Source organism: Solanum dulcamara, chromosome 12 (genome assembly GCF_947179165.1).
Source record: "Solanum dulcamara chromosome 12, daSolDulc1.2, whole genome shotgun sequence".
Taxonomy (NCBI): Eukaryota; Viridiplantae; Streptophyta; class Magnoliopsida; order Solanales; family Solanaceae; genus Solanum; species Solanum dulcamara.
This window is the reverse complement of record NC_077248.1, coordinates 10,849,501-10,874,565: the sequence shown is the minus strand read 5'-3', so window position 1 is coordinate 10,874,565 and position 25,065 is coordinate 10,849,501.

Here is a 25,065-nt window from a genome sequence, read left to right as displayed (position 1 = left end):
ATATTTGGTTTGGTTTTGGTTTCAAGTCTAAAAAAATCGAAAAAACCGAACCAAACCGACTTTATATATACATATTTTAAAAATTAAATTTGTATATATATGTGTGTGTTTAAATTTTTTTATGAAAAAAATACAATTTATATTGAGTTTTTATATTTTTGATCTTGGGCCATTCTTTTGAATTATACTAAATAAAGTAAAAATAAATAAAATATAGACTTCATACGCAGAAAAGCTACTCACAATTACAAATAGTAAAACTTTAGGTGAGTCATTCTCTATTATTAAACATGTATGCGTCAATCTTGGCTAGTAGCTACTAGCTACAATGAAATTTATAATAAGAAAATACTTTTGAAATTTATTTTCTGTTTATTCAAATAGTGACTACAAGGTATTTTAAAAACCGACAAAAACCGAAAAAACCGATAAAAACCGACAAAAACTGAATAGTAAAAACCGATATAGTTTGGTTTGGTTTGATTTGACAATTTGAAAGACCGACTCAATTGGTTTGGTTATTTTTTAAATAAAAACCGATCCAAACCGAACCGTGAGCACCCCTAGTTATACCATAGTAAAGTGACTACTAAAGACAAGAATTGTGGTGGCCGTAGTGGTACGTACTTTTTAATTTTTAATCATAAATTTTAGATTTATTGTTTATACCGTGAATTTGCAATTCTCTCATTCATTTATTTATGTCTTTTCATTTGTATATTTTGAAAGGTATTTATTTTTTATTTTCCCTTCCAAAACATGCAATAGTCCCCCACTAGACCATATTATAAACAATTAAATATGTTATGTGTGAAAAAAACGTGTTCTACAAATACAATGTGTCACGATTCTTACCTAACGTAATTGACAACCACTCTAATCTTTTGGTGGGAGAACTATTATTACAACTCAGACTAAGCAACAATAACAAGAAATAAGCAATTTAAGATGTGGAAACAGGTTAAATATAGAAAAAGGTGTTGAGTTTTCATAAACTCAGCCAATTCAACTAAATATGCGGAATATTCCTGGAATCTGAAAGTCATTGTACCAAAACTCTAATGAAATAACAAGTCTGAAGAAAGGGGATGCAAAAAGTCATAACCGAAGTATTCAAAAATCTAAGTCCGAGAAGGAGGGACCAAGATAGAAAAGAGCCCATGGTAGCCTAAAAGAACTGACTCATCCTTGAACTCTATAAATCAACGATCTTCTATGCTAGTGCAGTATCAGTACACAAAACAATGGTGTACTGGTAGGATCACGTGGCTATTCCAGTAAATGAGATATGGACAAGTAATTACAACACCGCAAACACACATATATAGAATACCTTACCATTTATCATCTCATGAACAATACATATACATATACATAGGTTAATAGTTTCCGTTTCAATACACGTTCAAGGATGGTTCTCTGATGGAACTACACTTCACCTATTAATGTTTCGAAACGTAACACTCAGTCCAAGGTTGTGTCGAAACATGACACTCAATCCAAATATGTGTTGGAATGTGACACCTGACCCACTAATGTGTCGCAATGTGACACCCGCTCAAGTCAAACACAACACAATGAATAGTCTCAACACTTACAATTACCAAGAATAGGTTCATTACACACAATTGATATTAAACGGTCATTTCATATGATTTATTTCACCTTTCCCTACTCACATACATATATGGATACAATGAAGTAGTTAACAAGCACATATGACATATACGGGAAGAGAAAATCATCACCTACCTCAAAATTAGGTCTTGAAAACTCTAAACTGTTGAAGTTTTCCTTTTTCGAAGCCATTCATTTTGTTCGCGGTTCAAAAAACAGTCACGCATATGTAAAGGGTCAATAAAATGGCCTAATTTATCTGAATTATAACAAAATTCTCAACTTTGACCAAACCCATGATCCTAACACCCATCTAGGGCTACTTCCCACCATTAGATATCAATTCAAGAACCCTTCCCTAAGTTAACCCTCATGGATTCTTGGTACTAACAATTAAAATACCAATTAAGAGAGCGATTAACTTACCTTTGCACGAAATTTGGTGAAAAACTGTAAAAATCACCTTAGGTCACTTCTGTTCTCTTAAGAACGAAGTAAGATGATTAAAAATAATTTTGAGACTTTTTTCCGTATTAATTTCCTCTGTCCAGCCACAACGGGACCATCCCACTACAGCGACCCCACCCTGGCGGTAATAATCCCGCTTTGGCGGGATGCATAGAGACAGAATATCCGTATTTGAGTCCCAAGCTTCCCATTTTGTAACACATCCTCATCCCATGACATTCTAACAACTATATTTCACGCAGAGTTCAATTTCGGGAGTTTTTCTCACCCCAAAACTATTCTATAAAGCCGTACAGGCTCTGTATCATCTTGGCTATCAACTCAAATAATCAAGCTAACAATTTAATCCCCCATCCATTCCTGATTACCCTGGACCTTACCTGACTCAGATTTCATCTAAGTCTGGCCTAGGCTCTAAATTTTTAAGTCACTACCCAAAAGTTTTCTGGCCCAGTTTTCTTTCTTATTGGCTTATCTATAACGACGGGAACAGGTTATTGAAATAGATACCAATTTACTCATCACTCTCCCTCGAGTGATCAACTAGGAAAAACTGAGCTAATTTAGAGATAGAGTAGTACCTGATTCGACGAATAACTGGGGATACATGTCTCACATGTCCTTTTAAGTTTTCCAAGTAGCTTTCTCTATCGGACTATGCTTCCACTAAACTTTCAAGGACTTAATTTCTTTGTTCCTTAACTTTCAGACATCACGATCTAGAATTGCAATTGACTCTTCCTCATACTAAAGATCTTTGTCTAGTAAGACTGAGTCCCACTTAATGATATAATCTTCATCCTTATGATACTTCTTCAGTATGGACACATGGAACACTGGATGGACTCCTGATAGACTAGGCATCAAGGCCAATCTATAATCTACTCGCTTTACATAATCAAGAATTTCGAAGGGGCCAATGTAGCGAGGACTGAGCTTTCCCTTTTTATCAAATCTCATCACTCCCTTTATGGATGACATCTTTAAAAAGGACTTTCTCAGCAGCCTGAAATATCATGTCCCTTACCTTATAGTCATCATACTCCTTTTGTCGATTTTGAGCTGCTAGAAGCTTAGCTTGGATGCTTCTTACCTTATCCTGAACACCTCTTACCAAGTCAACCCTCAAGAGCTTCACATTTTCAGTATCAAACTACCCTATGGGCGATCTATATCCTCTCCTACAAAGGGCTTCAAATGTGCCATATCAATACTGAAATGATAGCTATTATTTTAGGAGAACTCACATAAGGGCAAGAATTTATCTCAATGTTCCCCAAAATCAATCACACATACTGTCAACATATCTTCCAGCACCTGAATGGTCCTCTCCGATTGCCTGTCAGTCTATGAATGAAAGTTGTGCTGAAAGTGAGTTGAGTACCCAACACCTCATGCAACTTTCCCTAATATTTGGAGGTGAATTGCGTACCACGATCCGAAATGATAGAAAGGGGCACCCCGTGTAGCCTCACTATCTCTTTTACATATATCTTTGCCAACTGTTGCACATTGTAGTCCACTTTGACTGAAATAAAATAGGCTGACTTCGTCAATCTGTCAGCCACAACTCAAATAAAATTATGTTTTCTCAAGGTCTTGGGAAGACCCACCACAAAATTCATGGCTTTTATTTTTCACTTTCATTCAGAAATGAGCATTCTCGCATTCTCCAAAGTAAACCTGCAGGTCTTTAGTGCTCATTATTTACATGTTGACAGTCCTGACACTTAGCCACATACCCAGATATGTCTTTCTTTGTGGATGACCACTAATACAGTAGCTTTAAATCTTGGTACATTTTCTTCACATCTGAATGAATATAGCACCGTAAACCATGAGATTCGGATAACACCTTTTGAATTAGACCATCCACATGGGGAACACAAATCTTTTCCCTAAAATTAAGCATCCCACCTGCATCAAGGATTGCATTCTAGTCCTTGCCTAACAAGGTCTTTTCTCTGATCTCATTCAAGTTTGCATCCTCAAACTGCTTGGCCTTAATTTGTTTAATAAAACTAGGTTTTAACTCAACACTGGCCAGCACCCCACCCTTCTCTGAGATGCCTAACCTCATAAATTTAGCCTCCAAGGCCTGAATCTCTCTAGCTTGGGGCCGCTTACAGGCTCCCAAATAGGCTAGACTGCCCATACTAACCGGCTTTCAGCTTAATGTGTTTGCCTCCACATTAGCCTTACCTGGATGATACTGGATGGTGACATCATAATTTTTGAGTAACTCCATCCACCTTCGCTGTCTCAAGTTTAAGTCCTTCTAGGTGAACACATGCTCTAGGTTGTGGTGGTCAATAAACACCTCACACTTGACACCTTAGATATAATGTCGACAGATATTTTAGAGAAAACACTACCGATTTCATATTTGAATAGATTTTATTGATTTAGAGCTTCGACATAAGGGCAAGACTCAAATTTGGAGTAGTCAGGGTAAAATTCGAGGCAAGTGAATTTTAAAACCTTCATTTAAGCTTGTAGGATTTTGTACTTTTGTTTTAATACTAGGGAGTACTAAGAAGTAGTTTGGGACTATTTGACTATATGATTGAACCTGATAATGAAGAAATGGGATAATAAATGGTAAATTTGATGGGTTAATAATAACGTGTTCAATATGATTAAATCTTTGATTAATTATGAATATGTGAATAGATTATTATGACTTATTATTGATATCATTCCATTATTGTGATTACATGAACATTGCCTATTTGCATTGATTCTGATATGTTGAGATGGAATTGATTTGAGGAATATGCCGAAGGGAAATAGTTACAGTGATGCCGAAGGAAAATGGTTTCGATGAGTGATGATTATGCTGAAGGAAAATGGTTTTGGCTATTGATATTTATGCCTAAGGAAAATGGTTCCGACGGATACATGGTCCATGTGTGGCCCCCATGGGTTCTGGCCTGCTAGTAAGTGGATGTGTATCATTAAGACAAACATGCATCACTATACGTGACATTGCATTGTACTACATTGCATCATACATCTTTTGACATTTGTGGACTGTGTTTATCCCTGATATTCCCGTGACTTATACTATTGACTGGTGTGATTTGAATGAGACTTGAGTTATAACGTTGATGATATATGTATACTTGTGTTGTTAGAATTGTTAGATTAGGCTGATTTCTATGCAGGTTGTAGTCTGAGGCGTTTAGTTTGTATGACAAGAGTAGTTGCATTCTATTAGCTTAGTTTAATCTTAGTTATTCGCTTGTTGGGTACCGTGTCAGTGTTACTCACTTCTTTCTATCTACACTTGTATAGGTTCCAAGTAACCCGGTTTTCTTTCTTTCATCCGAGGCTTATTAGAGGAGATTTAAGAGGTATATGTTCGATGTCAGTGATCTCCCTTGTTCCTCTTTATTATTACTCAGTTCTATTCGATTGACAAAGACTTTGAGACTTGTATTTATTTTCATTATCGTTGTATTAGAGGCTTGTACATGTGACAACTAGTCCTTTCGGGTATTGTAGTTTACTAAGACTTCCACTTTTGTATATTATCTATCTATTTTAAACTGTTTCTGCATTATTTTCCAAAATTTTTGGGTTTAGGCTGACCTGTTCGATAGGAATGGATAAGTGTCATCACACCCGGATTCAGATCGTGACATCAAAATATAAATTTATATAAATACAAAGATCCATCAAATCATTTTATCAATAATTTATAATCACACAACTACCTATAACTTGTTCTAAATCACAAATATCAACAAAACAAAAGAAGTAATAAACATGCTCAATCAAACACCATATATATAAAGAGAGATAGAGTATCTTATATTGTTTTTATTTATTTGCAAAAAACAATAGTAAGTGCTGTTGCTGTTGCATCGATTAATTTAAATATTTAAGAGAACACATCTACCTTAACCGGACTTAAGGTTGTCCATCGAGACGAGACAAGATGAGCTTAGTGGGATGGGACGGGGCTTGATGGAATTTTTCTAATAGAAAATTTTAAAAATAGCAAAGACTAAATATAATTAGATTTTTTAGTTATAATTTGTCTAATTACATTTTATAACTATAGTTTCAGTTGTTATGTCAATGTCCGTTTGTATATCTCGCTGCATTATACGAATTATATTAGTTTAAATATTAAAAAAATATTTTAAAATGATAGTGTGATACAAAATATAATTACAAATAAGATTATTTTTTTTTAAAACAATCAAGGCTAAAAACTTTTAAGTTTATTAACTAAGTTGTACAAATGTACTTACATATGTGGTACAATATAATAATCTTGTATCATACTCTTTTTATTGCTGGTGGTGCTTCGTATTAGTTCTAATAATATTTCTGGAGTATATTGCCAATGTTTGGGGGATCAAAAGGACTTGCTGCTTAAATTTAAAAATAACCTTACGTTCGATTCTTCTTTGTCAACCAAACTAGTCCGATGGGATCAAAACACAAATTGTTGCCTGTGGCCAGATATCAGTTGTTATCAAGAAGGTCATGCGCTTGTTCTGGAGCTGGACGATGAAGCAATCAATAGTGGAGTTCTAGAATTTATAGCAAATTTTACAAAATTGACTACCTTATGTAATGACCTTAAAGGGTCATTTTTGGAAGTTCTTGAGGAATTGCCATTTTACCCCTCTCATGAGTTTTCCCTGGTGTTAATTGATCAGTTTGTGTGGTTGGTTTAGGTAAATTCTTGAAAGGTTGTGATTTGAGTGAGTTTTTGAGTTTCAGAGGTTTAACTGTCTCAAAAGTGGATTTTGGTACTAATTGGAGCTACGGATTTCAGAACAGAATTTCATCAGTTCACCAGCTCTGGAATGTGGAAATTGGTCTAGGAGAGTTGTCTGAATCAGATTTGGGGTCGATACGTGGATTTGAGGTCTTAAGTTGGAAAGTTTGGTTTTAAATGATTCAAGTTTGACTTTGGTCAACAATTCAAGGTCAGAGACTCGAATTAGATTTCTGATAATTCTGTTGGTTTCAATGGGTGATTTTAGGCTTAATAGAGGCTTCGTTAAGTTAGTTAAGTTGCGATTTATCGAGTTTCCGGTTAAGAAGACCTCAAATCCAAATTCCGATGGTTACATTGAATTCGAAACGTCGAATTTAGTAGGAATGCATATATGATTTGTCTGTATAGAATTTCAAATGAATTTCGAGGGTTCGATCAGAGACTTTAAGTTTGGGTTTCAACTGGTTTCTGGTGCAGGTCATTTTACTCATCGCGATCGCGATGTGTTGGATTTGTATTATTTGCGACCGTGAGAGTGGGCTCCGCAATCGCGATGGGTCTTCCTGTCCAGTACTCTTCGTGGCCGCGAGAGTTAGTGGCTCGCGATCGCGAAGGATTAAAAGTTGCCAGAACAGTTTAATTCGGGAAAAACCCTCCATTTCCTCCATTTTTGAGTTTTTGGAGCTTGTAAAGGCGATTTGAGAAGAGATTTTCGAGGAAAATTGTTGGGTAAGGAAATTTTGACCTAAAACCTTCCATTTTCATTAATTTATATGTTGATTTCAACTCCTAATTTTTAGTTTCAAACTCCAAATTTCTTGGTTTTTTTCCCTAACCCGAATTTAAGAAAAATGGTGATTTATTATTCGATTCCTACTCTATTTTTATGGGGTTTTCAACCATGAGTTCCTTATTACTAGTAGAATGTAATTTTGCAATAAAATTCCAGATTTACCCTTTTTTCAAAATTAGTTGATTTTGGACCATTTTACCCTCGGTTTCGAAACCTATCAATATGGTTTTCATTGAGCTCCTTGTGACATGTGTGTTTCATCCTTGATAGCGGGTTGTCATTTCGAGCATTAAATTCAAGGGTTGTTCATCTGATAGAAGTGTCCGAGAGCGATTTCGACAATTGAAGTAGGTTTGACTACCCTTCTTGAGACTGGGTTGGGGTAATTAGTCAATCTTATGTTATAGACTATGGGATAGGGTTATTTAATAGACTGAGACTGTGAAATTAATTGTGATGCCCGTGTGGGGGCTTATTTGTGTTGTGTAGCCCGTGTAGGGGCCTTATTGCTATCTTATCTGTTTTGAGAATGTGTAATTCAAGACTTAACTGTGGTAGAGATGTGAGAAGGTTATTTGACTTGAAATGCCCGTCTAAGGGGTTGAGTTGGGTGATTTGAGTATAATTGATTACTGAATTGTATCAAAAAGAGGGTGAACATTTGTTTTGTTTAAAATTTTTCCCTTTGGGTGAATATCATGTTTAGGTTGAGTTAGAGGACTTGAACCTTGTGTATACATGTTGAGTAGAATATTTCTTCCATGCCATATGTATTGTGATGCATTCATCCTCATTCATTACAACATTGATCTTGGAAAGTTGAGAATTGTAAAAATCTTGTTTGAGGAAGAAAATGTAGCAACTTTTTGATCCTTGACCACGAGCTAGGTGGAAAGTTGATGAGATTTTGAGATGTGATACAGATATGGATTGTGAGTCCCCCATGGGTCCTTGTCTGAAAGCCTTAGCTCGACAGGTGTATACAACAGGTTGTGCGACAACCTTGATTCCACCGTACCACCAAATCATTGTATTGCATAGACATATGTGATACTTGAATTAGCTGATTAACTGTGATACAAACTGTACTATGTGTTTACTTTAATCGCGCAGTTCTATATAAATTGGCTGCACTGTAGCTAGAGTGAGACTTTTTTGTATGCAGGTGGAACCGTCCCTTAGTTTATTTCATAAGATTGATTAATTTCTTATACTCAGTCGGCTTAACCTACTGAGTACATGTGGATTGTACCCACCCCTACTTCTGCGTCCCTTTTTGATGCAATTCTAGTCAGGGCGTTCCACGCGGTAGCTGATCCTCTAGCTGTCTTGTAGCTCTAGATTAGTGGTGAGATCCCAGGATTTCGGATCGTCACTAGTTTATCCTTATTTTTCAGTCTTTAGTTCCTTTCAAGAGACTTATGTGTATTTTTGGAATTCAAATACTGTATTAAATGCTCTTATATTTATGACACCAGGTTTTGAGATTATTTCTTCGTTATCTTTCTTTTCGTTTTAATTGTGGCTTGATTTCTCTTTGAGAGTCTCGCATGAGTTTTACTTATTCGGCTTACATATCAAGATTGGGTTCAGAATGTGTACCATCATGACCTCGATTTTTGGATCGTGACACCTTGAGTCTCCAGAGCTGCAACTTGTGTGGTTCATTACCTAGTAAAATCATTCAGGTACAAACTCTTCAGGAGCTTGAATTATCATACAATGAAAACCTTTCTGGCACTTTACCTGAATTTCCACAGAAAAGTGCATTAAGGGAAGTAGTGCTTAGCCACACGGAATTCACCGGTTCCCTTCCATATTCAATTGCTAGCCTTCGGAGTTTGACCCGACTTGATTTAAGAAAATGCAATTTCAGTGGAGATATTCCATCAAAAATGGGAAATCTCACAGACACTGGCTCGATCCCATTGTTCCACGAGGCTAAGAAGCTCAATTACATTAACCTTTCTTGTAACAATGGTCCACTTTTTTCTTCTCAAACTCAATTAACAGTTCTCCTTTTTCTTCCGTCATTGCAGTTTCTTCCTGTTCAAAACAGTCATTCAAGTGGAGAAGACCATGAATTTTCGAATGCATCCTCCTCCGTTCTTGATACACTTGATTTGAGTAATAATCATATGAATGGATCCATTCCGCAGTCTATCTTTCAACTCTAAAGTCTTTCAGAACTAATACTTTCTTCCAACGCGTTCAATGGGACCATTAATCTTGAAGTCATTAAGGGACTTCCTGGGCTTACGACCCTCGACCTTTCTTACAACAACTTGAGAATCGAAAGTAATTCAACCTCATTTCCCTTTCCAGCTAAGATGAGAAACCTCATGCCAGTTGCAAAAGTTTCTTGATCTCAAAAAACAATCATTCTTATTTGAATTAGACCTTTCAGACAACAAAATTAAAGGGGAAATACCCAACTGGGTTTGGAAAGTTAGAACTCTGAATATATCTTTCTCACAATCTCCTCGAGTCTCTAAAACCTTACTATATATCTACCACTCTTCTTTCCATTGACTTGAGTTCCAACAGAATCAAGGGCAATCCACCCGTTCTACCTCTCGACAGTGCTGCTACATATCACCTTAGTGAATGGGCAGGTAGTATTACTTACTTATCACTTGCCAATAATGAATTACTTACTTATCACTTACAACCCTGATCATATTTTGTTTGAAGTTCAAATGTGTTATGAAGCTTTTATAAAATATGCTACCTAATTCATGGGCATAAATATTTTTTTAGTTTCTTAGCTGTAAACATTGGATTAGTAAAATTATTTTAAGCAAATGACTCGTTTACTCAAGTCCTTACCATCATCATATCATATCATATATCCATATCTACACTATATTAAAAGTATGAAAGTCTTTAAAATGTTAATTGAACTAAAATATCATATCTATACTATATTAAAAGATTTTGTTTTAGACAAAATCGTCTTTTCACTATTTTCCTTCAATTATTATATCATTATTTTAATGATATTAAAAATATTAATTATAATAAATATAATAAAATTTAATGAAGAAGATTTTCTTATTATGATTAAATTCCTACATACAATTTTTAAAAAAACTAAAATAGACTTAATCCAAAAAATATAGTAAAAAATATCCAAAATAAAAAGCAAGAAAGATTTTAAAAAGAGGTCCAAAAAATAGCTTTAAAACGTCTTTAATTTGAACACATTGGTAAACCCCTTTTAACAAGGGTTAGTTCTCTTTCTCTCTCTTCCTTTTTTTTTTCTTTTTGATTGTTTTTCTTAGGCTGAATCCTGTGGCCCTTAAAGTTGGCATCAATTTTCACAGACGCTTCAACTAGACTTTGTTCATTTTGGACAGTTAGACCCCGTGTCATTTTGATACTTCTTTTGACAATCAACTAAAATTATAAAGTGTGTGTATTACACTTGGTGGCACTATGAATAATTAAAAGATGACATGTGACATTTGGGTATAAAATAATAATTAAAAATAAATTATTAAAAGAAGTAAAGAAAAAACTATTTTTCATTAAAAATAGAAACAAACTATTTTTCATTAAAAATAGAAAAAAACTATTTTCTAACCCCCCCCCCCCCCAACCTCTCCTTCCCCAAGAATTCCCCCGCCATAGCCATTAAAGCTCCATCACCAGTGATCATCATCCACTCCACCTTTTTACCTTTTTTTTACAAAAAATATTTTAATTCATTTAAGGTTCATGGATAGAATTCAAGAACAAGAAGCTACACAATAATTATACACCAAAATGCTAATAGTTGTTAACCGAAAGAATTGCAATGAAAAAAACACAAAATGAATGGGTAAAATCTGATATTAATGGGACTAAAACGGTAGCTTTTTACTTTTGCAAATAAAATGCACCGAGCATTAGATTAACAAATTTGTATAATCGTTGACCAAAAAAATAAAGTATTAGTAAAAAAATTCTTGAAACCCAGATTTTATTTCTTCTCTTAATGAACTTTTTCTTCTTTCTTTTGTTTCTGTCAACTTTGATTAATATGTCAGATCTATAATTACATTGATATATAGTAACATGTTGGGATAAAATCTTGAAAAGAAAATGAATTTTCATGAATATATTTTTTGGGCTGATTTTTAAGAATTTAAAATTTGTTTTTGATTTTATACAAAAAGAAAATGTCACATATTCTTAGAGAATGATGGCGGTCTTCATTTTTTTCAATGAACAAGATAATAATTGTGAAAGATTCGTTAATGGTAGAATATTAAATAAAGAGGATAGAAAAAAAGATAAAGAATGAAGAAAGAAGATGAAGAAGGAGGAGGAAATAATAAAAAATAAAAATAAAATAAAAAAATATGCGCTTATTTGGAGTGAAAATCACACAAGTTGCCAAGTCAGCAAAAAGTAACAAAATGACACAGTTCGACCTTATCTTAGGTGTTCAAAATGTACAGGGTTTACTTGAGGTGCCTAAGTGAAAAATCATGTCAACTTTAGGAGGGTGCCGATGGATTCCGCCTTTTTCTTAATTAAAGACAAATAATTATTAGAACAATAATTAAATAGTAATTGTTTGAAGAAAACTTTCATAGAAGTAGAGAATTGACAAATCAATAAGAACACTAATTAATATTTTATAAGGGTTTTTCATATATTTATATATTTTAATAATTCTTTTCCCATATATTTTAGGACATTAGAAAATCTTCACGTACCTTCAATCACATACACAAGCAAAACTTTTAGAATTTTGATAAAATAAACAAAGGTCTATAAACAAAATTATACGTTTAATATAATAACTAATGGTTGAGAAGTTCTAAATTGTCGGTTGCATATTATTAGGACTTGAATTATTAGCTATGATATTATAACTAAGGAGTCTTAACGGATACAAACAATCAACTAAAGGAGTCCTAACGGCTACCACTCCATTAAATCTTTTAAAAAGTGTAAAAATATCCTTTATTCATCTTTTAGTCTAAAAATATCCTTCCATTTACTTATTTGGCTTACTTGTACCCTTAAAACTAACAACGATCTCTTTATTTTATTTTATTTTAAAAAATATTTATTATGTGTCATTTTCTTATTGGATGAAATAAAAACCACACATCTACTAGATTTTTTTCTCATAATTCAAGGGTATTTTCCGTTGATTGTATAAGGATCTTGGTGATCAATAAAGATGAAAATATGTAAGCTTTGAGATATACAAAAGAGACCTGAATATTACAATTTTGATCTTAGTATTAATGAGATTCCTTTCGACGTTGCTTGGTATTAAAGATATTTTCATGGATATATTGTTGGTAAGTATTTATATTACATGTCGTTGAAGATCAAAATATAGACAATAGTACAAATTAATTTCTGCGGACATAACTGTATGTTCTTTATCATGTTACATTAGAGAAACATACTCTACATAATTTCGGTTGGCACTAAGAAATAGTAATATGGTAAATTTTCTATTCTTAACATGTTAAAGTAGTTATTTTGATCCTAAATATGTATATATTTTATATGGAAAAAAATATATAATTTAATTATGCTATTAGGAGAACAATATTGATAAGTTTTTTTTAATAAAAAATCACTAACTATTGGTTTCAAATCAACCATGTTCACAAGTTACACTACAGGGATGGTTTCTTCATTGCATGAGAGGATTTGGACCAGAAAATTATGGAATACTTCATTAAATTGATTAAGAAGAAGAAGGGGAAGGACATCAACAAGGATAACAGGGCTTTGGGTAAGCTTAGGAGAGAAGCCAAATCTTTGATTAACAATTCAGGTATCTCCTAGAACTATTTAATTAATATGAGTTTAATGTGTTTGTTTAGATGGTTATTATGTATTGTTTCATTATGTATCGTATTGTGTTAATATTGTATTATATCATATTATATTATTTTAAATAAATACAATGTTTGCATAGATTGTATCGTTCTCCATCATTAAATAATGTCAAATATCCATAATTTGAATCTTACAAGAAATTGTAGGGTACGGGATAGAGCTATTATGAAAAGGTAGGTTAAATAATAAAATATAATTATTAAATAATAAATAAAAAAATAATGAAAAAATATATATTAAGGTAACGACGCGATCACATAAAATCAATCGTTACACAAAATGAGTCTTTTCATCGATACCTAACAATAAATTTGAACGATGTGATACAATATAATTTAAGTAATAATACAATACAATGGGTAACAACCATTCAAACAAGGGGTAAAAGTCTCGAGAGAAGGAACATGTCTGGATTTATCGCTCTTTTGAATTCTGGCATGAAAATTCTTACCTTCAGGTCTTTGTCTCACAAAGGACTACAAACTGTTTGAAAATTTATATTAAACAGAGTACTATTTATGTGATTTTTAAAATTGTATACTCATTAAAAAAATATGCGCGCGCAATACATCATACACTAAGAACATCATCTATAAAAATATATATATGAAAATGCAAATAAAATAAATTTTTATCTTAAACATTAACATATATGTAAGTACAAACACTATATAAGTAATCTAATTCATTTTTTATATATAATTTTATTAATTGACGTGACACACACGTGCAAAGCACGTACACTAAACTAGTCTATTATATTAAAAGTACGAAGACTCTTAAAATATTGATTAAACTTTTTGCCCTTCATTAAAAGACTTTGTTTTAGACAAAATAGTCTTTTCACCATTTTTCTTTAATTATTATACCATTATTTTAATGATATTAAATATTGACTATAACAAATATAATAAAAATTAAATGGATAAGATTTTCTTATCATGCTTAAATTTTGAAGAATATTTTTTCAACTAAAATAGATTGATTTAAAAAAAAATATAGTAAAACAATTTCAAAATAATAAGCACAAAGGTTTTTTAAAAGTAAACTTTACCTAAATCCCATAATGGAAAAGTCTAATTACTATACATCCCTCATTGTACCAAAATTACCCGATATCTCCTTTTTTTCCAACTTTTCTGATACATTAGTGATGTATCTGATACATCAATTATCTATAGAGTAATTAATGAAGATCATCTATTTATGGATAGTATCTTAATATAAGGTATGATTGGTTCTTTAAATCAATTACTGATCTAATTAATGAGATTAATTTGGTTAAAAAAATAACGATTGTGTACGTGAAGATTTAAGCTAAAAAACAGAGTAGAATACATAAGTTATGTATCTGATACATCAACTTTAGATGTAGAATACTTAATGCATATCAGCTATTTATGGTTAGTATTTTAATGTAAGTTTTAATTGGTTATTTAATTGAATCACTGATCTAATTAATGGGATTAATGTGTTTAAAAAAGCAGCTGTGATGTTCATGAAGATTCAAGCCAAAAAATAGAGCATCGTCTCGAATGGAAAAAACAGAGCATCAATTCAAACCGAAGTTGATTTCAATTATTTTTTCACTTTTGCTGATACATAAGTTATGTATCTGATACATAACTTTAGCTATAGAATAGTTAATGCACATCAGCTATTTATAGATAGAAGATTGAGATAAGGTATGATTGGCTCTTATAGTTCCGAATCTCAATGGGTGGGACGGAATCTTCTTGATGACGTATTTCATACCCTGCATTGACATGAAAATGGTTAAATACAACTTGAACTTTATACATAAATACGATGTATCATATGCATTAAAATATCTGATGCATGAGATGAGATTCTGATACATACAGAAGATGTATCAGAAGCAGTTATATATTATATTCTGATACATAAATGTTGATGTATCAGAATCATTAAAACTTGAAACAACAGAAAATGACACTTAAATATGATGTATCAGAAATAGTAAATCTCCAAAAAATTGTATTTGAAAAAGACATTATGTATCTGATACATAAATGTAGATGTATCAGAATCATTAAAACTTGAAATAACAGAAACTGACACTTAAACATGATGTATCAGAAATAGTAAATCTCCAAAAAATTGCATTTGAAAAAGACATTATGTATCTGATACATAAATGATATGTATCAGAATCATTAAAACTTGAAACAACAGAAACTGACACTTAAACATGATGTATCAGAAATAGTAAATCTCCAAAAAATTGCATTTGAAAAAGACATTACGTATCTGATACATAAATGATATGTATCAGAATTATTAAAACCTTCACAAAATTTTTATTCTAAAAAAAAACTTAATTGAACCCATACCTTTGGGAGATTAGGGCGTGTTGTAACCCCTTCAATCTTGTTGTCTATTTCTTTGGGTGCATGTTTAACTGTAGCTTTCGACTTCAATTTCTCACGTAGCTTATTCATCACTACTGGATCGTTACGATGTTTGGATCTAACCTCTTCTTATCCTTCCCAAGACGAATCAGAACCAGGTGAAACAAGAATTCCTTGATTTTTATTGGACTGTTTGAGACCATGAACGGATTCCATATGTATCATTGAAGGTATGAGAAACAAAAATAGAAAGATTTACAGAAGAAAGCAAATGATAAAATTTTTAGAAGATTTTTCAAAGATTTACAGAAGAAATCAAAAGATACAAATTTTAGGAGAAATCAGATTGAATAAGAATGAAGTGAAATTCCATATAAGGAAAGATTAAAATATACCTTAGTTGAAACCTTGAAATTGATTAACGGTTGAAGAGGATCAAATTAACTAGAGCAAATTAGGGCGAGGATAAAGGAGGAGGCGGATGAATCAGTGAGGGAGAGAGAGAGAAAGGAAAAAGAGGGATTTTGGAAATTCTTTGGTGTAGTAGGGAATAAAAATAAATATAGCATCTTAATATGTGTAAAAGGGTAATTTTCCCTTTTTAAAAAGTCCAAAAAGGTCCACAAAAATAGGCCCAAAAAAGCATAGTCATCAACGTCCAAAAAAAATAGGCAAAAAAGGTTAAAAAAACACATACACACACAAAAACAAAAATAACGTCCAGTAAAATCTATATGGCCAAAAAAGTCCAAAAAATTAGGCGTTCCAAAATAATAGGCCCAAAAAAAGTCCAAAAAAATATATGGCCAAAAAAGTCAAAAAATTAGGAAAAGATTTTCTACTAATACTTGAATTCCTAAGTTTAGAAGACACTTCTAAATTAATTAATTTTTATTAAATTACTATTCGATTATCTTTATAATATTGACTCCTAAAATATATGGGAAGGAAAAATAAAAGAGTTCTAAAATATATGGTAAGAAGTGGTAGTAGAATTAAGGTAGACTCCTAAAATAAATGAATAGAAGAATTAGAAAAAGACTCCTAAAATAAAATATATGGAAAATTATAACGACCTATCTCGTCGTTACCTAAAAATATTTGCGGTAAAGGTATACAAATCTCATTCATCATAAGCTTAGGATCAATACCTTGGTATGTGAGTGCATTAGTTATGAATTAAGGTCGTGCTATACTCCTATTTCAAATTTGAGCTGAAAGTGTCTTTCCAATTTAGTTTTGGACTTGAGTTCAACTAAGGTCTACTTCAAACGACCATATCTCTGAGCTTATAATGAATTAGGTGTCCCATGGCCTATAAAATTAAAGGTCTATGAGTCTTCTTTCCAATGCCACCGAATTTGCCTCATTTGAAGTTCGGAGCAAAAGGTGATGCCCATTTTACTTAGCGTGGTCTGTGCTGAAGCTGCTGTGACAGGACCGCCAGGGTGGGATGGTGCTGCTGTGGTGGGATAGATGAAATTTAAAGTCGAAAAAACCCCAGAATAGTTTATTTCATTCCCACTTCGTTCTTAGAAGATCAAAAGCGACCTAGGGCAATTCTCTATTGGTTTCCATTCCAATTTGTGCTAAAGGTAAGTAATTTACTCCCTAAACTTGTAATTTGATTCCTAGAACCGGTAATTGTTGGTGGGTGATCATTTGTCAAGACCCGATTTCTCATATCATGTTGGTGCATACTATGACCTACCAGTAGGCAAACCGATCCATATCCCAGAAGTGCAAGTAATGAGATTTCGGGGTAGAAGACTTGCAATCTAATCTAAAACAGTAAAGTAATAATAGGGATATATAATGAACGGGCAGAAACAACTAAATATATATACAGACAAAAAGGATCCCTCAAAGAACCTGGAAGTCACATGTACAGAGCTGCTAATAAAAAGTACAAGTCCCAAAAGTGGACCACAAAAACAGAGCTGTCTCGAAAAGCAAAAGACGGGCAAAATATATGTACAGAAGAAGACGGATAAATCCAGCTCATGTTCCACACGGGAGCACAATTCCTACACCAAATCAGCCCCAACACCATAATGTATTCATAATCAACTACAAGGCTTAAGAACTTAGAAACGTAGGAAAACAGGGAAATTACCTCAAAGGAAGCCTCAAGTTCTAATTTTGAACACACCACTGGGTTCCCTTACATTTTTTACACAAAATAGCCTTTTGAATCACCCAAGAATTGAAGAAGAAAACCAAGTTTGAAATTTGGTTTAAAATCTGAAAAATGATTCTTAAGAAAGATCGACACCCACCTAAAAGGTGGGCCTCGCTTTAGCGACGCCTGGTCACTTAAGCAACCAATCGCTTAAGAGACCAGTCGCTTTAGCGACAGGGCTGTCGCTTAAGAGATACTCGCTCACCAGGGTATGTCGCTTTATCAAGTCCCTGGCCGCTTAAGTGACACCCGCTTTAGCAACCAGAGGTCTCTTAAGAAATGGCACTAGATACAACTGGTGCAAAAACAAGCTTAGCATGCCAAAACCTCCGACAGGGTGCTCGAGATTCGTTCGAAACTCCGTGTGCGTAAACGAGATTTGTTACCCCACCTAATTCACTATTTCGGACTCAATGGCGCATTCAAAATTCTCATACGAGGTCATTTTAGCGAAAAATGGTCCCACACCCAAGTGCCATTTGGAGCCTATTTCCACAACGGGCCTTGGAATTAGACTGGAGGCCTCGGGAAGCGAACGAAGGATCATTCTAAACCAAATCCGACATTCTAGAACTAACCGCGCTCTCAGAATTTTCATTCGAGCGCGTTTTCCAAGAATGTTGACCAAAGTCAACTATTATGATTTTCTTTAATCATATTTGTAAATATTTCAAACTATTAATGTATTTTTATAATTTTGTGTTATTATATTACTATACAATAAAGACAAAAGTTCCAAGTGGTCTTAAACTCGTACCGATTGCCTCGATACTCATACCGACCCTGCTATTAGCCTAATTTGGCCATTTCGGAGCTGATGAAACCATCAAAATTTCAATCTAAGGTCATTTCCTGAAGTTATATCCGAAGTTAACTTTTCAAGTTATAAAAGCTTTAAAACTGAGAAATAGGTCTAAAACCCAAATGAACGACCAGGCGACCGAACAGTCAGAGCCAGTAAGTCATAATTGACTTAGGTCATTACAGGAGTGCTTTAAACAACAGAATGAATGCTTAAATTCAAAAATAGCCTAGAGGGTCATTATAATATCTACTACTAAAAGACCTTTCATCCGCGAAAGTATGTGTCAAGAAGTACCTAAAGGCTCAAATAAGATGGGGAATTGTGTCCGCATCTCATGCTCGGTCTCCCAGGTATCCTCCTCGACTGGATGATGCCTCCAACTGACCTTAACTATAGGAATGGGTCTGGAACACAACTGTCTGACATCTCTAGCCAAAATAGCAACCGACTCCTTAGTATAGCTCAAACGATCATCCAAGTCAACCGAGTCATACTAAAGTACATGAGACTCGTCTGGAACATACCAGCGCAGCATCAAAACATGGAAAACTGGATGGATAGTAGAAAAGGCCGAGGGAAAAGCTAACTCATATGCGACCTCGCCAACTATCCTCAATATCTCAAAAGGACCAATATACCTGGGGCTAAGCTTGTCTCGCCTCCCAAACCTCATCATGCCCTTCATAGAAGATACACGGAGGAATAATGTTACGCCCTGAGAGGGTACCCTAGAAGTAACCAGCACTCAGAAACCATTTCTAGCTCTCAAGCGAACCACATAGCCTGATCACACATCCGTTCATTTTATAGAAGCAAACGGACATTCTTGACTAACCAATTCATTCTTTTCATTCCAATCAATATATATATACACACAACTATCCATCTCAACCTCAAGACATTTATGACAAGAAATCTCATCTTGGGTTCATGTGAATGAAACATGAACCCATACTCTCAACAAAACTCAACTCAAGAATATCGTCAATACCTATAAATCTATATACAAAGATATATTTGTAGTTAATAATATGAAGAATAACTATTTAGGAACTCAAGTCATTAAAATCATTAATCAACCATTTGTATCTAAAAACATTTTATAGTTTAGGGAAAACTTTCAAGAAAACCTTTCTAGAAGGTGCAACTCTTTCACAACTCCTAACCAACACATCTATGGGCATATGGAAGAACTCAATCCATATTTTAGGTTATCCTTACATACCTTGTTTGAAGACTTTGAAGAAATCTTGATGTTAGGTCTTCAATGAAAGGCTTGAATTCTTGAAGCTCTTGAAGGCAATCTTTGTTGGAGAAGGATTTAGAGAAGAAGAAGAAGAAGAGAGAGAGAGAAGCTCCTAAGGCTTTTAGAGAGAGAGAGGGGGCTGAAAATATGAGCTCAAAATGGATTAGGGTGATACATATATAATTTGGGTAAGTTCCCAAATTACCCTTCCTCAAAAGTTCTGAAAATAGGCTAAAAATGCACCTAGCGCAAAAGTAGCGTGTCGCGCCCTTGCAGCACCAGGCTGATTACGCCTAAAACCTGCACACCTCGTAGTGGCGCACCGCGCCAAGGACCAAACTACTGAGGCACATTCTTGGCGCGATAGTGGCGCGTCACGCCCTTACAGCGCCAAGGCCAATATTTTCTAGGTTCTGGAAATTGGCTTGAAAAACCCTGCACACCTTTTAGTGGCGCGTCGCGCCAAGGACCAAACTACTAAGGCATGTTCCTGGCGTGATAGTGGTGCATCGTGCCCTTACAGCGCCAAGGCCCTTTCCCCAGTAGTTGCAACCCAGGCCCAAAATGAAATTCCTGCCGTGCTAGTTCGTCTTAGGATCGCAATATCTTTTGACTCCAAACTCAAAACATACATTCTTGGTAGAGTTGGAAAGAAGACTCGATGACCTTTAATTTGGTAGGTCGTGGGCCACCCACTTCTTCATATTTCAAAAGATAGGGTCGTTAGAAGTCAACCCCTTATATGAACTCATCCTAAAACTTAGCCACGATGAATCTTTTGGACTTAGCTTGGTTCTAAGGATCCCTTATGACCCCACATCACCTCTAACATTCTTTAATTACTTAGGAATTGATCCTAACTCATGTGTAGAATTACAAGTCCTTTGGTCCGAGTCTACCCACATGTGGAGAAAGGTTCGAGTCTTTGCGAAAAAAATTCCGGGGTGTTACATTATCTCCCCCTTGGGATCATTCGTCCTCGAATGATGAGTAAACCAATGGTGGAATCGAGGCACGAATAAAAATTAAAACTCAATCAAATCAACCAATCGAGCAATTTAGACAATTGACTATTCAAACTCAAGAATAGCAAATCATTTCAACTCAGGAATAGGGGCATCACCTTCATCATTCTCTTCATTTGGCACGAATAGAACATCGAAACTCCATCAACCGAATCATTCAAACATCTACATCCTTAACCGTCGAATTCCAATTCACGAGTGACATTCCCAATCCTCTTCACCATTTTATGAGGTCAATATATCGGTGTCCAAACTTCCCCTCCTTTCCAAGCCTCATAACACCCTTCATGTACCTCCAATCTTTCCCCCAAATGCAATCGTTAGCCTACTACCATCACTCTCACAGTGACAATCATACACTCAAGCTTATCACTCTAACTACCTCACTCACATCTAAGAATTCCCAGGCTTACCTTAATACTTCTACCTCCATTATTGTATAAGCTCTCACCTAGAGACATACTAACATACTTTTACCTATCTATCGCGCCTCACAAGGTCTCACCTCGCTCCTCTTCCACACATTTATCCTCGACTAGACAAGTACAACACAACTATCACAATTGGGAAGCACTCACTCTCCCTCATCTACTCTCGCTCAACTCCGTCTACTATCATCTTGGACAACTCATCACTATCGAAAGCTCAAGACTTACTTTGGCTCATTACCCTATTATCTCCCCCTTAGCTTAAAGGCATCAACTAAAGGACACTAACTAGTCACTCAAAGCGACTCACAAAATTAGAACCTCATTCAAATCTATACTGTTTCATATACACCTCTTAAGCCTCTTCTTACCATATGACTTAGACTCAATTCACTATTTACATCTGAGGGTCACATACCCCTCCATTCATAGCACACACTTCTCTCAAGCTAATATCTTAATCTCTCACATACATCGTGTCAAGCCTACCAAATCAAATCTTAAAACTAGCACTATTACAATTATTCATTACACCTCATTACTCACCTTATAGATACTTCACCCTAGTTGTATGACTCAATCAACCACCATTCTTACTACTTCAATTCTACTCCTTTAACTCCCTCTTCCTACCTCTAAAATCATTCTACCAACCATAGCTCACCATACCTCAAACCACATCCCCTTGAATGGTGAGACTTATCACTTAGATACGCAACTTCCCCCTCGAAGGTGACATTCAAATCAAGATATAGAGATAAGATTATAGGATACATCTCGCTCTGACTCAATGCACGATCTATACGAATGAGAGTACGTCCTTTTAGATCAATATAGTTAAGCACAGTAGTCGGCTCCTCTCAAGCCTTGTGCCATCTCTTCCCTTCCTCAAGACTTTATCTTAACTCATTAATAAGAATCACATACTTACTGTTTCAACTACCTTGAGTATGAGGGGTGGTCGAACGGATATGAGCAACGCACGAATCATAAGGGAACATTCATAGAGTTAAACTCTATCGCACGAATCTAGAATATGAAAGAAGAGAAACAATTCTTAATGTCCTATAGCCTCCTGGTTATAAGTGTGGTGCATAACACACCCATAAGCAAGACTCTACTAGACACGGTTTCATAGACTCCCTAGGACACTTGAACTCTGTGCTCTGATACCATATTTTTCACGCTTAGGGAGGTACCCTAGGCATAACCGGCACTCAGAAACCATTTCTGGCTCCCAAGTAAACCACATAGCCTGATCACATATTCGTTCATTTTATAGAAGCAAACGGACATTCTTGACTAACCAATTCATTCTTTTCATTCTAATCAATACATATATACACACAACTATCCATCTCAACCTCAAGACATTTATGATAAGAAATCTCATCTTGGGTTCATGTGAATGAAACATGAACCCATACTCTCAACAAAACTCAACTCAAGAATATCGTCAATACCTATAAATCTATATACAAAGATAAATTTGTAGTTAATAATATGAAGAATAACTATTTAGGAACTCAAGTCATTAAAATCATCAATCAACCATTTGTATCTAAAAACATTCCATAGTTTAGGGAAAACTTTCAAGAAAACCTTTCTAGAAGGTGCAACTCTTTCACAACTCCTAACCAACACATCTATGGGCATATGGAAGAACTCAATCCATATTTTAGATTATCCTTACATACCTTGTTTGAAGAATTTGAAGAAACCTTGATGTTAGGTCTTCAATGAAAGGCTTGAATTCTTGAAGCTCTTGAAGGCAATCTTTGTTGGAGAAGGATTTAGAGAAGAAGAAGAAGAAGAGAGAGAGAGAAGCTCCTAGGGGTTTTAGAGAGAGAGAGGAGGCTGAACATATGAGCTCAAAATGGATTAGGGTGATACATATATAATTTGGGTAAGTTCCCAAATTACCCTTTCTCAAAAGTTTTGAAAATAGGCTAAAACTGCACCTGCCGTGATAGTAGCGCATCGCGCACTTGCAGCGCCAGGCTGATTACACCTAAAACCTGCACACCTCGTAGTGGCGCGCCGCGCCAAGGACCAAACTACTGAGGCACATTCTTGGCGCGATAGTGGCGCGTCACACCCTTACAACGCCAAGGCCAATATTTTCTAGGTTCTAGAAATTGGCTTGAAAAACCCTGCACACCTTTTAGTGGCGTGTCGCGCCAAGGACCAAACTACTGAGGCATGTTCCTGGCGCGATAGTGGCACGTCACGCCCTTACAGCTCCAAGGCCCTTTCCCCAGCAGTTGCAACCCAGGCCCAAAATGAAATTCCTGCCGTGCTAGTTCGTCTTAGGATCGCAATATCTTTTGACTCCAAACTCCAAAATGTACATTCTTGGTGGCCTTGGAAAGAAGACTCGACGATCTTTAATTTGATAGTTCATGGGCCACCCAGTTCTTCATATTTCAAAAGATAGGGTCGTTAGAAGTCGACCCCTTATATGAACTCATCCTAAAACTTAGCCACGACGAATCTTTTGGACTTAGCTTGGTTCTAAGGATCCCTTATGACCCCACATTACCTCTAACACTCTTTAATTACTTAGGAATTGATCCTAACTCATGTGTAGAATTACAAGTCCTCCGGTCCGAGTCTACCCACACGTGGAGAAAGGTTCGAGTCTTTGCGAAAAAAATTCTGGGGTGTTACAAATAATCTGTCACCAATGACAAACCTTAATGGTTGACGCCTATGATCCGCATAGCTCCGATGTCTACTCTGAGATGTCATGAGCCTATCCTAAATTACCCTCACATGATCTAAGGCCTCCTGCATCAAGTCTATACCGCGTGACCTGGGCTCCATAGATTCAAACCAACCAACTGGAGAGCGACAACGTCTACCATATAAGTCCTCAAATTGGGCCATTTGAATACTGGAGTGGTAGCTGTTGTTGTACACAAACTCCGCCAAGGGCAAGAATTGATCCTACTGACCCCGAAAATCCATAACACAAGCCCGCAACATATCCTCAAGAACCTGTATGAAGTGCTCTAATTGACCATCAGTCTGTGGGTGAAAAGGTATGCTAAGGTTGACACGGGTACCCAGCTCCACCTGAAAAGTCTTCCAAAAGCTAGATGTGAACTGTGAGCCCTAGTCTGAGATGATAGAAACAGGCACACCATGAAGGCGAACCACCTCCCAAATGTAAATATGGGTTAACCTCTCAGCACTGTAGGAAGTATGAATGGGAAGAAAGTATGCTGGCTTGGTCAATCGATCCATGATGAACTAAATGCTATCAAGACTACGAGAAGTGCGAGGCAACCCCACAATGAAATCCATAGAGATCCTTTCCCATTTCCACTTGGGAATAGGTAATCTCTGAAGCTCGCCACTAGACCCCAAATACTCGCCCTTAACCTGCTGATAACTCAAGCAACGCAACACATAATCCGCAATATCTCTCCTCATACCGCTCTACCAGTAATGCTACCTCAAGTCATGATACATCCTAGAGGTGCTTGGGTGGATAGAATATCTGGAGTCGTGGGCCTCGCTAAGGATA